Below are 16,293 nucleotides of genomic sequence, written 5' to 3'. Positions count from 1 at the left end.
TGAACTTTAGTTTGCACCTCAGATGGGACTCGAACCCACCATCCCTGGCTTAAGAGGCCAGTGCCTTATCCATTAGGCCACTGAGGCACAGATAAATGCCAACAATCTAGAGGCATTATTTAAATGTATTCAATCGTCCAACACTGGTGTCTGCACACTGGATATTTCTCAGTTTTCTCCATAAGTAAACTTCCCATTTTCATCCTCTTCCATCCCCGACTTTAACACTCTGTTCTGTGCTATAATGGAGACTCTGCATTTGTAGCAAGTGCAGAGAAATTGGAGGAGTACCACTTTCGAATCAACACTTCTTCTTCCATGGATGCTTTTCTCATTAAACTGGGCTTTGACAGTGGTATCAAGCCGTCCTTGTCTTCAGCAGGACACAGAAACAGGCACCAAGTCTACTAACCAAGTTCAACCACACTCTGCAACTTAATAGACCAGTGCTTTACAAATTAGCCAACTGTGTCATCAGCAAAGGCAGCCAATGTGCCAATCCTTTATAATTCTTCTGTAGTACTTTTCTTTCTCGTAGGCAAAATTAGCACTTTAACTGCACAAATCATACAGATTTTACACTTGAAGCACTCCATGAACACATACTTACACACCTTGCAGTTCATCTACACACACTTAAGCTAAAAACCCATTCTGTGAAGTCAAAATTCGGCAAACCTAGTACATATTCAGTGCGTGTACATAGAAGCACTTTTTAATGCCACTTAAATGCACTAGATTTTAGACTGAAGATGCAATCTAAATGACTGTGCAGTATGTACTCCACTTTATTATTAATTAGGAATGAGAACATGATGGCTATGAGAGTATTGGAAGAGCCTGCTTCCATTCTGAATGGAAACCTGAATTGTGTGACCATTGGCAAAAACCGACCACGAAGGGACTCGAACCCTCAATCTTCTGATTCGAAGTCAGACGCCTTATCCATTAGGCCACGCGGTCATGTGTCCTGCTGCGTTTATTTATATACTGTAGGTGGTATGCAAGGATGGAAAATATATTATTTATAGTTATTTAGGTTTACAAACCATTGTGGGGTTTTTTCAGCTCCTTTCAATTAAATCACTTTTTTGGAATTTATATAATGAGAATGTCACCAGTACGATAAGCTATTGTTTTCTTTTTTGCATTTAAACCTCTTTCTTCATGAGATTAAAGCTCAGAGTATGCTTTATATAGCTCTGGATGTTTCCAGAAGTGGAGAGAAACTGTTTTGAAAGTAGTACAAACTGCTCCTTCCTGGATATTCCAATTTACACACACTCAAAGGTTGTATACGTTTCATGAATCCTGACTTGCCCTATTCAAGTGCCTGAAAGCCTTTCACCACCTCTAGAAACAACAGTTACACCAATCCAATTCAAATCATTTTTTCCAAAGGAATATCTTCTGCCGGGTCAAAAATGCATCTGACAAAGATAGGTGTTTAAAAATTGACTTTGTAGTTTCAGAACATCAACATGACTCTGAAGAGTACAGAAGTAAAATGGTACCATTTCAAAGTTCCTAATACCTCATAAACATCTGAGAGGAAGCATGTAATAAATATACTTATTTTTCTGGAAAAGTAAGAGTGAACCTTGGTTTGCACCTCAGATGGGACTCGAACCCACAATCCCTGGCTTAGGAGGCCAGTGCCTTATCCATTAGGCCACTGAGGCACAAATAAATGCCAGCAATCTAGAGGCATTATTTAAATGTATTCAATCGTCCAACACTGGTGTCTGCACACAGGATATTTCTCAGTTCTCTCCATAAGTAAACTTCCCATTTTCATCCTCTTCCATCCCCGACTTTAACACTCTGTTCTGTGCTATAATGGAGTCTCTGCATTTGTAGCAAGTGCAGAGAAATTGGAGGAGTACCATTTTCGAATCAACACTTCTTCTTCCATGGATGCTTTTCTCATTAAACTGGGCTTTGACAGTGGTATCAAGCCGTCCTTGTCTTCAGCAGGACACAGAAACAGGCACCAAGTCTACTAACCAAGTTCAACCACACTCTGCAACTTAATAGACCAGTGCTTTACAAATTAGCCAACTGTGTCATCAGCAAAGGCAGCCAATGTGCCAATCCTTTATAATTCTTCTGTTGTACTTTTCTTTCTCGTAGGCAAAATTAGCACTTTAACTGCACAAATCATACAGATTTTACACTTGAAGCACTCCATGAACACATACTTACACACCTTGCAGTTCATCTACACACACTTAAGCTAAAAACCCATTCTGTGAAGTCAAAAGTCTGCAAACCTAGTACATATTCAGTGCGTGTACATAGAAGCACTTTTTAATGCCACTTAAATGCACTAGATTTTAGACTGAAGATGCAATCTAAATGACTGTGCAGTATGTACTCCACTTTATTATTAATTAGGAATGAGAACATGATGGCTATGAGAGTATTGGAAGAGCCTGCTTCCATTCTGAATGGAAACCTGAATTGTGTGACCATTGGCAAAAACCGACCACGAAGGGACTCGATCCCTCAATCTTCTGATTCGAAGTCAGATGCCTTATCAATTAGGCCACGCGGTCATGTGCCCTGCTGCGTTTATTTATATACTGTAGGTGGTATGCAAGGATGGAAAATATATTATTTATAGTTATTTAGGTTTACAAACCATTGTGGGGTTTTTTCAGCTCCTTTCAATGAAATCACTTTTTTTGGAATTTATATAATGAGAATGTCACCAGTACGATAAGCTATTGTTTTCTTTTTTGCATTTAAACCTCTTTCTTCATGAGATTAAAGCTCAGAGTATGCTTTATATAGCTCTGGATGTTTCCAGAAGTGGAGAGAAACTGTTTTGAAAGTAGTACAAACTGCTCCTTCCTGGATATTCCAATTTACACACACTCAAATGTTGTATACGTTTCATGAATCCTGACTTGCCCTATTCAAGTGCCTGAAAGCCTTTCACCACCTCTAGAAACAACAGTTACACCAATCCAATTCAAATCATTTTTTCCAAAGGAATATCTTCTGCCGGGTCAAAAATGCATCTGACAAAGATAGGTGTTTAAAAATTGACTTTGTAGTTTCAGAACATCAACATGACTCTGAAGAGTACAGAAGTAAAATGGTACCATTTCAAAGTTCCTAATACCTCATAAACATCTGAGAGGAAGCATGTAATAAATATACTTATTTGTCTGGAAAAGTAAGAGTGAACTTTAGTTTGCACCTCAGATGGGACTCGAACCCACCATCCCTGGCTTAAGAGGCCAGTGCCTTATACATTAGGCCACTGAGGCACAGATAAATGCCAGCAATCTAGAGGCATTATTTAAATGTATTCAATCGTCCAACACTGGTGTCTGCACACAGGATATTTCTCAGTTCTCTCCATAAGTAAACTTCCCATTTTCATCCTCTTCCATCCCCGACTTTAACACTCTGTTCTGTGCTATAATGGAGACTCTGCATTTGTAGCAAGTGCAGAGAAATTGGAGGAGTACCACTTTCGAATCAACACTTCTTCTTCCATGGATGCTTTTCTCATTAAACTGGGCTTTGACAGTGGTATCAAGCCGTCCTTGTCTTCAGCAGGACACAGAAACAGGCACCAAGTCTACTAACCAAGTTCAACCACACTCTGCAACTTAATAGACCAGTGCTTTACAAATTAGCCAACTGTGTCATCAGCAAAGGCAGCCAATGTGCCAATCCTTTATAATTCTTCTGTAGTACTTTTCTTTCTCGTAGGCAAAATTAGCACTTTAACTGCACAAATCATACAGATTTTACACTTGAAGCACTCCATGAACACATACTTACACACCTTGCAGTTCATCTACACACACTTAAGCTAAAAACCCATTCTGTGAAGTCAAAATTCGGCAAACCTAGTACATATTCAGTGCGTGTACATAGAAGCACTTTTTAATGCCACTTAAATGCACTAGATTTTAGACTGAAGATGCAATCTAAATGACTGTGCAGTATGTACTCCACTTTATTATTAATTAGGAATGAGAACATGATGGCTATGAGAGTATTGGAAGAGCCTGCTTCCATTCTGAATGGAAACCTGAATTGTGTGACCATTGGCAAAAACCGACCACGAAGGGACTCGAACCCTCAATCTTCTGATTCGAAGTCAGACGCCTTATCCATTAGGCCACGCGGTCATGTGTCCTGCTGCGTTTATTTATATACTGTAGGTGGTATGCAAGGATGGAAAATATATTATTTATAGTTATTTAGGTTTACAAACCATTGTGGGGTTTTTTCACCTCCTTTCAATTAAATCACTTTTTTGGAATTTATATAATGAGAATGTCACCAGTACGATAAGCTATTGTTTTCTTTTTTGCATTTACACCTCTTTCTTCATGAGATTAAAGCTCAGAGTATGCTTTATATAGCTCTGGATGTTTCCAGAAGTGGAGAGAAACTGTTTTGAAAGTAGTACAAACTGCTCCTTCCTGGATATTCCAATTTACACACACTCAAAGGTTGTATACGTTTCATGAATCCTGACTTGCCCTTTTCAAGTGCCTGAAAGCCTTTCACCACCTCTAGAAACAACAGTTATACCAATCCAATTCAAATCATTTTTTCCAAAGGAATATCTTCTGCCGGGTCAAAAATGCATCTGACAAAGATAGGTGTTTAAAAATTGACTTTGTAGTTTCAGAACATCAACATGACTCTGAAGAGTACAGAAGTAAAATGGTACCATTTCAAAGTTCCTAATACCTCATAAACATCTGAGAGGAAGCATGTAATAAATATACTTATTTTTCTGGAAAATTAAGAGTGAACTTTGGTTTGCACCTCAGATGGGACTCGAACCCACAATTCCTGGCTTAGGAGGCCAGTGCCTTATCCATTAGGCCACTGAGGCACAGATAAATGCCAACAATCTAGAGGCATTATTTAAATGTATTCAATCGTCCAACACTGGTGTCTGCACACAGGATATTTCTCAGTTCTCTCCATAAGTAAACTTCCCATTTTCATCCTCTTCCATCCCCGACTTTAACACTCTGTTCTGTGCTATAATGGAGACTCTGCATTTGTAGCAAGTGCAGAGAAATTGGAGGAGTACCATTTTCGAATCAACACTTCTTCTTCCATGGATGCTTTTCTCATTAAACTGGGCTTTGACAGTGGTATCAAGCCGTCCTTGTCTTCAGCAGGACACAGAAACAGGCACCAAGTCTACTAACCAAGTTCAACCACACTCTGCAACTTAATAGACCAGTGCTTTACAAATTAGCCAACTGTGTCATCAGCAAAGGCAGCCAATGTGCCAATCCTTTATAATTCTTCTGCAGTACTTTTCTTTCTCGTAGGCAAAATTAGCACTTTAACTGCACAAATCATACAGATTTTACACTTGAAGCACTCCATGAACACATACTTACACACCTTGCAGTTCATCTACACACACTTAAGCTAAAAACCCATTCTGTGAAGTCAAAAGTCTGCAAACCTAGTACATATTCAGTGCGTGTACATAGAAGCACTTTTTAATGCCACTTAAATGCACTAGATTTTAGACTGAAGATGCAATCTAAATGACTGTGCAGTATGTACTCCACTTTATTATTAATTAGGAATGAGAACATGATGGCTATGAGAGTATTGGAAGAGCCTGCTTCCATTCTGAATGGAAACCTGAATTGTGTGACCATTGGCAAAAACCGACCACGAAGGGACTCGAACCCTCAATCTTCTGATTCGAAGTCAGACGCCTTATCCATTAGGCCACGCGGTCATGTGTCCTGCTGCGTTTATTTATATACTGTAGGTGGTATGCAAGGATGGAAAATATATTATTTATAGTTATTTAGGTTTACAAACCATTGTGGGGTTTTTTCAGCTCCTTTCAATTAAATCACTTTTTTGGAATTTATATAATGAGAATGTCACCAGTACGATAATCTATTGTTTTCTTTTTTGCATTTAAACCTCTTTCTTCATGAGATTAAAGCTCAGAGTATGCTGTATATAGCTCTGGATGTTTCCAGAAGTGGAGAGAAAATGTTTTGAAAGTAGTACAAACTGCTCCTTCCTGGATATTCCAATTTACACACACTCAAAGGTTGTATACGTTTCATGAATCCTGACTTGCCCTATTCAAGTGCCTGAAAGCCTTTCACCACCTCTAGAAACAACAGTTACACCAATCCAATTCAAATCATTTTTTCCAAAGGAATATCTTCTGCCGGGTCAAAAATGCATCTGACAAAGATAGGTGTTTAAAAATTGACTTTGTAGTTTCAGAACATCAACATGACTCTGAAGAGTACAGAAGTAAAATGGTACCATTTCAAAGTTCCTAATACCTCATAAACATCTGAGAGGAAGCATGTAATAAATATACTTATTTGTCTGGAAAAGTAAGAGTGAACTTTAGTTTGCACCTCAGATGGGACTCGAACCCACCATCCCTGGCTTAAGAGGCCAGTGCCTTATCCATTAGGCCACTGAGGCACAGATAAATGCCAGCAATCTAGAGGCATTATTTAAATGTATTCAATCGTCCAACACTGGTGTCTGCACACAGGATATTTCTCAGTTCTCTCCATAAGTAAACTTCCCATTTTCATCCTCTTCCATCCCCGACTTTAACACTCTGTTCTGTGCTATAATGGAGACTCTGCATTTGTAGCAAGTGCAGAGAAATTGGAGGAGTACCACTTTCGAATCAACACTTCTTCTTCCATGGATGCTTTTCTCATTAAACTGGGCTTTGACAGTGGTATCAAGCCGTCCTTGTCTTCAGCAGGACACAGAAACAGGCACCAAGTCTACTAACCAAGTTCAACCACACTCTGCAACTTAATAGACCAGTGCTTTACAAATTAGCCAACTGTGTCATCAGCAAAGGCAGCCAATGTGCCAATCCTTTATAATTCTTCTGTAGTACTTTTCTTTCTCGTAGGCAAAATTAGCACTTTAACTGCACAAATCATACAGATTTTACACTTGAAGCACTCCATGAACACATACTTACACACCTTGCAGTTCATCTACACACACTTAAGCTAAAAACCCATTCTGTGAAGTCAAAATTCGGCAAACCTAGTACATATTCAGTGCGTGTACATAGAAGCACTTTTTAATGCCACTTAAATGCACTAGATTTTAGACTGAAGATGCAATCTAAATGACTGTGCAGTATGTACTCCACTTTATTATTAATTAGGAATGAGAACATGATGGCTATGAGAGTATTGGAAGAGCCTGCTTCCATTCTGAATGGAAACCTGAATTGTGTGACCATTGGCAAAAACCGACCACGAAGGGACTCGATCCCTCAATCTTCTGATTCGAAGTCAGACGCCTTATCCATTAGGCCACGCGGTCATGTGCCCTGCTGCGTTTATTTATATACTGTAGGTGGTATGCAAGGATGGAAAATATATTATTTATAGTTATTTAGGTTTACAAACCATTGTGGGGTTTTTTCAGCTCCTTTCAATTAAATCACTTTTTTTGGAATTTATATAATGAGAATGTCACCAGTACGATAAGCTATTGTTTTCTTTTTTGCATTTAAACCTCTTTCTTCATGAGATTAAAGCTCAGAGTATGCTTTATATAGCTCTGGATGTTTCCAGAAGTGGAGAGAAACTGTTTTGAAAGTAGTACAAACTGCTCCTTCCTGGATATTCCAATTTACACACACTCAAATGTTGTATACGTTTCATGAATCCTGACTTGCCCTATTCAAGTGCCTGAAAGCCTTTCACCACCTCTAGAAACAACAGTTACACCAATCCAATTCAAATCATTTTTTCCAAAGGAATATCTTCTGCCGGGTCAAAAATGCATCTGACAAAGATAGGTGTTTAAAAATTGACTTTGTAGTTTCAGAACATCAACATGACTCTGAAGAGTACAGAAGTAAAATGGTACCATTTCAAAGTTCCTAATACCTCATAAACATCTGAGAGGAAGCATGTAATAAATATACTTATTTGTCTGGAAAAGTAAGAGTGAACTTTAGTTTGCACCTCAGATGGGACTCGAACCCACCATCCCTGGCTTAAGAGGCCAGTGCCTTATACATTAGGCCACTGAGGCACAGATAAATGCCAGCAATCTAGAGGCATTATTTAAATGTATTCATTCGTCCAACACTGGTGTCTGCACACAGGATATTTCTCAGTTCTCTCCATAAGTAAACTTCCCATTTTCATCCTCTTCCATCCCCGACTTTAACACTCTGTTCTGTGCTATAATGGAGACTCTGCATTTGTAGCAAGTGCAGAGAAATTGGAGGAGTACCACTTTCGAATCAACACTTCTTCTTCCATGGATGCTTTTCTCATTAAACTGGGCTTTGACAGTGGTATCAAGCCGTCCTTGTCTTCAGCAGGACACAGAAACAGGCACCAAGTCTACTAACCAAGTTCAACCACACTCTGCAACTTAATAGACCAGTGCTTTACAAATTAGCCAACTGTGTCATCAGCAAAGGCAGCCAATGTGCCAATCCTTTATAATTCTTCTGTAGTACTTTTCTTTCTCGTAGGCAAAATTAGCACTTTAACTGCACAAATCATACAGATTTTACACTTGAAGCACTCCATGAACACATACTTACACACCTTGCAGTTCATCTACACACACTTAAGCTAAAAACCCATTCTGTGAAGTCAAAATTCGGCAAACCTAGTACATATTCAGTGCGTGTACATAGAAGCACTTTTTAATGCCACTTAAATGCACTAGATTTTAGACTGAAGATGCAATCTAAATGACTGTGCAGTATGTACTCCACTTTATTATTAATTAGGAATGAGAACATGATGGCTATGAGAGTATTGGAAGAGCCTGCTTCCATTCTGAATGTAAACCTGAATTGTGTGACCATTGGCAAAAACCGACCACGAAGGGACTCGAACCCTCAATCTTCTGATTCGAAGTCAGACGCCTTATCCATTAGGCCACGCGGTCATGTGTCCTGCTGCGTTTATTTATATACTGTAGGTGGTATGCAAGGATGGAAAATATATTATTTATAGTTATTTAGGTTTACAAACCATTGTGGGGTTTTTTCAGCTCCTTTCAATTAAATCACTTTTTTGGAATTTATATAATGAGAATGTCACCAGTACGATAAGCTATTGTTTTCTTTTTTGCATTTAAACCTCTTTCTTCATGAGATTAAAGCTCAGAGTATGCTTTATATAGCTCTGGATGTTTCCAGAAGTGGAGAGAAACTGTTTTGAAAGTAGTACAAACTGCTCCTTCCTGGATATTCCAATTTACACACACTCAAAGGTTGTATACGTTTCATGAATCCTGACTTGCCCTATTCAAGTGCCTGAAAGCCTTTCACCACCTCTAGGAACAACAGTTACACCAATCCAATTCAAATCATTTTTTCCAAAGGAATATCTTCTGCCGGGTCAAAAATGCATCTGACAAAGATAGGTGTTTAAAAATTGACTTTGTAGTTTCAGAACATCAACATGACTCTGAAGAGTACAGAAGTAAAATGGTACCATTTCAAAGTTCCTAATACCTCATAAACATCTGAGAGGAAGCATGTAATAAATATACTTATTTTTCTGGAAAAGTAAGAGTGAACCTTGGTTTGCACCTCTGATGGGACTCGAACCCACAATCCCTGGCTTAGGAGGCCAGTGCCTTATCCATTAGGCCACTGAGGCACAGATAAATGCCAGCAATCTAGAGGCATTATTTAAATGTATTCAATCGTCCAACACTGGTGTCTGCACACAGGATATTTCTCAGTTCTCTCCATAAGTAAACTTCCCATTTTCATCCTCTTCCATCCCCGACTTTAACACTCTGTTCTGTGCTATAATGGAGACTCTGCATTTGTAGCAAGTGCAGAGAAATTGGAGGAGTACCATTTTCGAATCAACACTTCTTCTTCCATGGATGCTTTTCTCATTAAACTGGGCTTTGACAGTGGTATCAAGCCGTCCTTGTCTTCAGCAGGACACAGAAACAGGCACCAAGTCTACTAACCAAGTTCAACCACACTCTGCAACTTAATAGACCAGTGCTTTACAAATTAGCCAACTGTGTCATCAGCAAAGGCAGCCAATGTGCCAATCCTTTATAATTCTTCTGTAGTACTTTTCTTTCTCGTAGGCAAAATTAGCACTTTAACTGCACAAATCATACAGATTTTACACTTGAAGCACTCCATGAACACATACTTACACACCTTGCAGTTCATCTACACACACTTAAGCTAAAAACCCATTCTGTGAAGTCAAAAGTCTGCAAACCTAGTACATATTCAGTGCGTGTACATAGAAGCACTTTTTAATGCCACTTAAATGCACTAGATTTTAGACTGAAGATGCAATCTAAATGACTGTGCAGTATGTACTCCACTTTATTATTATTTAGGAATGAGAACATGATGGCTATGAGAGTATTGGAAGAGCCTGCTTCCATTCTGAATGGAAACCTGAATTGTGTGACCATTGGCAAAAACCGACCACGAAGGGACTCGAACCCTCAATCTTCTGATTCGAAGTCAGACGCCTTATCCATTAGGCCACGCGGTCATGTGTCCTGCTGCGTTTATTTATATACTGTAGGTGGTATGCAAGGATGGAAAATATATTATTTATAGTTATTTAGGTTTACAAACCATTGTGGGGTTTTTTCAGCTCCTTTCAATTAAATCACTTTTTTGGAATTTATATAATGAGAATGTCACCAGTACGATAAGCTATTGTTTTCTTTTTTGCATTTAAACCTCTTTCTTCATGAGATTAAAGCTCAGAGTATGCTGTATATAGCTCTGGATGTTTCCAGAAGTGGAGAGAAAATGTTTTGAAAGTAGTACAAACTGCTCCTTCCTGGATATTCCAATTTACACACACTCAAAGGTTGTATACGTTTCATGAATCCTGACTTGCCCTATTCAAGTGCCTGAAAGCCTTTCACCACCTCTAGAAACAACAGTTACACCAATCCAATTCAAATCATTTTTTCCAAAGGAATATCTTCTGCCGGGTCAAAAATGCATCTGACAAAGATAGGTGTTTAAAAATTGACTTTGTAGTTTCAGAACATCAACATGACTCTGAAGAGTACAGAAGTAAAATGGTACCATTTCAAAGTTCCTAATACCTCATAAACATCTGAGAGGAAGCATGTAATAAATATACTTATTTTTCTGGAAAAGTAAGAGTGAACTTTGGTTTGCATCTCAGATGGGACTCGAACCCACAATTCCTGGCTTAGGAGGCCAGTGCCTTATCCATTAGGCCACTGAGGCACAGTTTAATGCCAACAATCTAGAGGCATTATTTAAATGTATTCAATCGTCCAACACTGGTGTCTGCACACAGGATATTTCTCAGTTCTCTCCATAAGTAAACTTCCCATTTTCATCCTCTTCCATCCCCGACTTTAACACTCTGTTCTGTGCTATAATGGAGACTCTGCATTTGTAGCAAGTGCAGAGAAATTGGAGGAGTACCATTTTCGAATCAACACTTCTTCTTCCATGGATGCTTTTCTCATTAAACTGGGCTTTGACAGTGGTATCAAGCCGTCCTTGTCTTCAGCAGGACACAGAAACAGGCACCAAGTCTACTAACCAAGTTCAACCACACTCTGCAACTTAATAGACCAGTGCTTTACAAATTAGCCAACTGTGTCATCAGCAAAGGCAGCCAATGTGCCAATCCTTTATAATTCTTCTGTAGTACTTTTCTTTCTCGTAGGCAAAATTAGCACTTTAACTGCACAAATCATACAGATTTTACACTTGAAGCACTCCATGAACACATACTTACACACCTTGCAGTTCATCTACACACACTTAAGCTAAAAACCCATTCTGTGAAGTCAAAATTCGGCAAACCTAGTACATATTCAGTGCGTGTACATAGAAGCACTTTTTAATGCCACTTAAATGCACTAGATTTTAGACTGAAGATGCAATCTAAATGACTGTGCAGTATGTACTCCACTTTATTATTAATTAGGAATGAGAACATGATGGCTATGAGAGTATTGGAAGAGCCTGCTTCCATTCTGAATGGAAACCTGAATTGTGTGACCATTGGCAAAAACCGACCACGAAGGGACTCGAACCCTCAATCTTCTGATTCGAAGTCAGACGCCTTATCCATTAGGCCACGCGGTCATGTGTCCTGCTGTGTTTATTTATATACTGTAGGTGGTATGCAAGGATGGAAAATATATTATTTATAGTTATTTAGGTTTACAAACCATTGTGGGGTTTTTTCAGCTCCTTTCAATTAAATCACTTTTTTGGAATTTATATAATGAGAATGTCACCAGTACGATAAGCTATTGTTTTCTTTTTTGCATTTAAACCTCTTTCTTCATGAGATTAAAGCTCAGAGTATGCTTTATATAGCTCTGGATGTTTCCAGAAGTGGAGAGAAACTGTTTTGAAAGTAGTACAAACTGCTCCTTCCTGGATATTCCAATTTACACACACTCAAAGGTTGTATACGTTTCATGAATCCTGACTTGCCCTATTCAAGTGCCTGAAAGCCTTTCACCACCTCTAGAAACAACAGTTACACCAATCCAATTCAAATCATTTTTTCCAAAGGAATATCTTCTGCCGGGTCAAAAATGCATCTGACAAAGATAGGTGTTTAAAAATTGACTTTGTAGTTTCAGAACATCAACATGACTCTGAAGAGTACAGAAGTAAAATGGTACCATTTCAAAGTTCCTAATACCTCATAAACATCTGAGAGGAAGCATGTAATAAATATACTTATTTGTCTGGAAAAGTAAGAGTGAACCTTGGTTTGCACCTCAGATGGGACTCGAACCCACAATCCCTGGCTTAGGAGGCCAGTGCCTTATCCATTAGGCCACTGAGGCACAGATAAATGCCAGCAATCTAGAGGCATTATTTAAATGTATTCAATCGTCCAACACTGGTGTCTGCACACAGGATATTTCTCAGTTCTCTCCATAAGTAAACTTCCCATTTTCATCCTCTTCCATCCCCGACTTTAACACTCTGTTCTGTGCTATAATGGAGTCTCTGCATTTGTAGCAAGTGCAGAGAAATTGGAGGAGTACCATTTTCGAATCAACACTTCTTCTTCCATGGATGCTTTTCTCATTAAACTGGGCTTTGACAGTGGTATCAAGCCGTCCTTGTCTTCAGCAGGACACAGAAACAGGCACCAAGTCTACTAACCAAGTTCAACCACACTCTGCAACTTAATAGACCAGTGCTTTACAAATTAGCCAACTGTGTCATCAGCAAAGGCAGCCAATGTGCCAATCCTTTATAATTCTTCTTTTGTACTTTTCTTTCTCGTAGGCAAAATTAGCACTTTAACTGCACAAATCATACAGATTTTACACTTGAAGCACTCCATGAACACATACTTACACACCTTGCAGTTCATCTACACACACTTAAGCTAAAAACCCATTCTGTGAAGTCAAAATTCGGCAAACCTAGTACATATTCAGTGCGTGTACATAGAAGCACTTTTTAATGCCACTTAAATGCACTAGATTTTAGACTGAAGATGCAATCTAAATGACTGTGCAGTATGTACTCCACTTTATTATTAATTAGGAATGAGAACATGATGGCTATGAGAGTATTGGAAAAGCCTGCTTCCATTCTGAATGGAAACCTGAATTGTGTGACCATTGGCAAAAACCTACCACGAAGGGACTCGAACCCTCAATCTTCTGATTCGAAGTCAGACGCCTTATCCATTAGGCCACGCGGTCATGTCCCCTGCTGCATTTATTTATATACTGTAGGTGGTATGCAAGGATGGAAAATATATTATTTATAGTTATTTAGGTTTACAAACCATTGTGGGGTTTTTTCAGCTCCTTTCAATTAAATCACTTTTTTGGAATTTATATAATGAGAATGTCACCAGTACGATAAGCTATTGTTTTCTTTTTTGCATTTAAACCTCTTCCTTCATGAGATTAAAGCTCAGAGTATGCTTTATATAGCTCTGGATGTTTCCAGAGGTGGAGAGAAACTGTTTTGAAAGTAGTACAAACTGCTCCTTCCTGGATATTCCAATTTACACACACTCAAAGGTTGTATACGTTTCATGAATCCTGACTTGCCCTATTCAAGTGCCTGAAAGCCTTTCACCACCTCTAGAAACAACAGTTACACCAATCCAATTCAAATCATTTTTTCCAAAGGAATATCTTCTGCCGGGTCAAAAATGCATCTGACAAAGATAGGTGTTTAAAAATTGACTTTGTAGTTTCAGAACATCAACATGACTCTGAAGAGTACAGAAGTAAAATGGTACCATTTCAAAGTTCCTAATACCTCATAAACATCTGAGAGGAAGCATGTAATAAATATACTTATTTGTCTGGAAAAGTAAGAGTGAACTTTAGTTTGCACCTCAGATGGGACTCGAACCCACCATCCCTGGCTTAAGAGGCCAGTGCCTTATCCATTAGGCCACTGAGGCACAGATAAATGCCAGCAATCTAGAGGCATTATTTAAATGTATTCAATCGTCCAACACTGGTGTCTGCACACAGGATATTTCTCAGTTCTCTCCATAAGTAAACTTCCCATTTTCATCCTCTTCCATCCCCGACTTTAACACTCTGTTCTGTGCTATAATGGAGACTCTGCATTTGTAGCAAGTGCAGAGAAATTGGAGGAGTACCACTTTCGAATCAACACTTCTTCTTCCATGGATGCTTTTCTCATTAAACTGGGCTTTGACAGTGGTATCAAGCCGTCCTTGTCTTCAGCAGGACACAGAAACAGGCACCAAGTCTACTAACCAAGTTCAACCACACTCTGCAACTTAATAGACCAGTGCTTTACAAATTAGCCAACTGTGTCATCAGCAAAGGCAGCCAATGTGCCAATCCTTTATAATTCTTCTGTAGTACTTTTCTTTCTCGTAGGCAAAATTAGCACTTTAACTGCACAAATCATACAGATTTTACACTTGAAGCACTCCATGAACACATACTTACACACCTTGCAGTTCATCTACACACACTTAAGCTAAAAACCCATTCTGTGAAGTCAAAATTCGGCAAACCTAGTACATATTCAGTGCGTGTACATAGAAGCACTTTTTAATGCCACTTAAATGCACTAGATTTTAGACTGAAGATGCAATCTAAATGACTGTGCAGTATGTACTCCACTTTATTATTAATTAGGAATGAGAACATGATGGCTATGAGAGTATTGGAAAAGCCTGCTTCCATTCTGAATGGAAACCTGAATTGTGTGACCATTGGCAAAAACCAACCACGAAGGGACTCGAACCCTCAATCTTCTGATTCGAAGTCAGACGCCTTATCCATTAGGCCACGCGGTCATGTGTCCTGCTGCGTTTATTTATATACTGTAGGTGGTATGCAAGGATGGAAAATATATTATTTATAGTTATTTAGGTTTACAAACCATTGTGGGGTTTTTTCAGCTCCTTTCAATTAAATCACTTTTTTTGGAATTTATATAATGAGAATGTCACCAGTACGATAAGCTATTGTTTTCTTTTTTGCATTTAAACCTCTTCCTTCATGAGATTAAAGCTCAGAGTATGCTTTATATAGCTCTGGATGTTTCCAGAGGTGGAGAGAAACTGTTTTGAAAGTAGTACAAACTGCTCCTTCCTGGATATTCCAATTTACACACACTCAAAGGTTGTATACGTTTCATGAATCCTGACTTGCCCTATTCAAGTGCCTGAAAGCCTTTCACCACCTCTAGAAACAACAGTTATACCAATCCAATTCAAATCATTTTTTCCAAAGGAATATCTTCTGCCGGGTCAAAAATGCATCTGACAAAGATAGGTGTTTAAAAATTGACTTTGTAGTTTCAGAACATCAACATGACTCTGAAGAGTACAGAAGTAAAATGGTACCATTTCAAAGTTCCTAATACCTCATAAACATCTGAGAGGAAGCATGTAATAAATATACTTATTTTTCTGGAAAATTAAGAGTGAACTTTGGTTTGCACCTCAGATGGAAATCGAACCCACAATTCCTGGCTTAGGAGGCCAGTGCCTTATCCATTAGGCCACTGAGGCACAGATAAATGCCAACAATCTAGAGGCATTATTTAAATGTATTCAATCGTCCAACACTGGTGTCTGCACACAGGATATTTCTCAGTTCTCTCCATAAGTAAACTTCCCATTTTCATCCTCTTCCATCCCCGACTTTAACACTCTGTTCTGTGCTATAATGGAGACTCTGCATTTGTAGCAAGTGCAGAGAAATTGGAGGAGTACCATTTTCGAATCAACACTTCTTCTTCCATGGATGCTTTTCTCATTAAAC

General features: G+C 38.8%; 15 non-coding genes across 15 annotated transcripts; all 15 read right to left on the bottom strand.

Moving 5' to 3' along the window:
* Positions 1-890: 890 nt before the first annotated feature.
* On the bottom strand, positions 891-963 carry TRNAR-UCG (transfer RNA arginine (anticodon UCG)). The gene has a single exon. It is a non-coding gene; the product is annotated as a tRNA-Arg (tRNA).
* A 646-nt stretch (positions 964-1,609) lies between these two features.
* TRNAR-CCU (transfer RNA arginine (anticodon CCU)) lies at positions 1,610-1,682 on the bottom strand. Its single transcript has one exon. It is a non-coding gene; the product is annotated as a tRNA-Arg (tRNA).
* An 803-nt stretch (positions 1,683-2,485) lies between these two features.
* Positions 2,486-2,558, bottom strand: TRNAR-UCG (transfer RNA arginine (anticodon UCG)). The gene has a single exon. It is a non-coding gene; the product is annotated as a tRNA-Arg (tRNA).
* A 1,523-nt stretch (positions 2,559-4,081) lies between these two features.
* On the bottom strand, positions 4,082-4,154 carry TRNAR-UCG (transfer RNA arginine (anticodon UCG)). Its single transcript has one exon. It is a non-coding gene; the product is annotated as a tRNA-Arg (tRNA).
* A 646-nt stretch (positions 4,155-4,800) lies between these two features.
* On the bottom strand, positions 4,801-4,873 carry TRNAR-CCU (transfer RNA arginine (anticodon CCU)). Its single transcript has one exon. It is a non-coding gene; the product is annotated as a tRNA-Arg (tRNA).
* An 803-nt stretch (positions 4,874-5,676) lies between these two features.
* Positions 5,677-5,749, bottom strand: TRNAR-UCG (transfer RNA arginine (anticodon UCG)). Its single transcript has one exon. It is a non-coding gene; the product is annotated as a tRNA-Arg (tRNA).
* Positions 5,750-7,271: 1,522 nt separating this feature from the next.
* TRNAR-UCG (transfer RNA arginine (anticodon UCG)) lies at positions 7,272-7,344 on the bottom strand. Its single transcript has one exon. It is a non-coding gene; the product is annotated as a tRNA-Arg (tRNA).
* Positions 7,345-8,867: 1,523 nt separating this feature from the next.
* Positions 8,868-8,940, bottom strand: TRNAR-UCG (transfer RNA arginine (anticodon UCG)). Its single transcript has one exon. It is a non-coding gene; the product is annotated as a tRNA-Arg (tRNA).
* A 646-nt stretch (positions 8,941-9,586) lies between these two features.
* TRNAR-CCU (transfer RNA arginine (anticodon CCU)) lies at positions 9,587-9,659 on the bottom strand. Its single transcript has one exon. It is a non-coding gene; the product is annotated as a tRNA-Arg (tRNA).
* An 803-nt stretch (positions 9,660-10,462) lies between these two features.
* TRNAR-UCG (transfer RNA arginine (anticodon UCG)) lies at positions 10,463-10,535 on the bottom strand. Its single transcript has one exon. It is a non-coding gene; the product is annotated as a tRNA-Arg (tRNA).
* Positions 10,536-11,179: 644 nt separating this feature from the next.
* TRNAR-CCU (transfer RNA arginine (anticodon CCU)) lies at positions 11,180-11,254 on the bottom strand. The gene has a single exon. It is a non-coding gene; the product is annotated as a tRNA-Arg (tRNA).
* Positions 11,255-12,057: 803 nt separating this feature from the next.
* On the bottom strand, positions 12,058-12,130 carry TRNAR-UCG (transfer RNA arginine (anticodon UCG)). Its single transcript has one exon. It is a non-coding gene; the product is annotated as a tRNA-Arg (tRNA).
* Positions 12,131-12,776: 646 nt separating this feature from the next.
* On the bottom strand, positions 12,777-12,849 carry TRNAR-CCU (transfer RNA arginine (anticodon CCU)). Its single transcript has one exon. It is a non-coding gene; the product is annotated as a tRNA-Arg (tRNA).
* An 803-nt stretch (positions 12,850-13,652) lies between these two features.
* On the bottom strand, positions 13,653-13,725 carry TRNAR-UCG (transfer RNA arginine (anticodon UCG)). Its single transcript has one exon. It is a non-coding gene; the product is annotated as a tRNA-Arg (tRNA).
* A 1,522-nt stretch (positions 13,726-15,247) lies between these two features.
* Positions 15,248-15,320, bottom strand: TRNAR-UCG (transfer RNA arginine (anticodon UCG)). Its single transcript has one exon. It is a non-coding gene; the product is annotated as a tRNA-Arg (tRNA).
* Between the last annotated feature and the right edge of the window lie 973 nt (positions 15,321-16,293).

The sequence above is a fragment of the Lissotriton helveticus genome, chromosome 5_1 (genome assembly GCF_964261635.1).
Source record: "Lissotriton helveticus chromosome 5_1, aLisHel1.1, whole genome shotgun sequence".
NCBI lineage: Eukaryota > Metazoa > Chordata > Amphibia > Caudata > Salamandridae > Lissotriton > Lissotriton helveticus.
The sequence above is the reverse complement of the archived record's forward strand: the minus strand, read 5'-3'. Positions and strand labels throughout refer to the sequence as shown.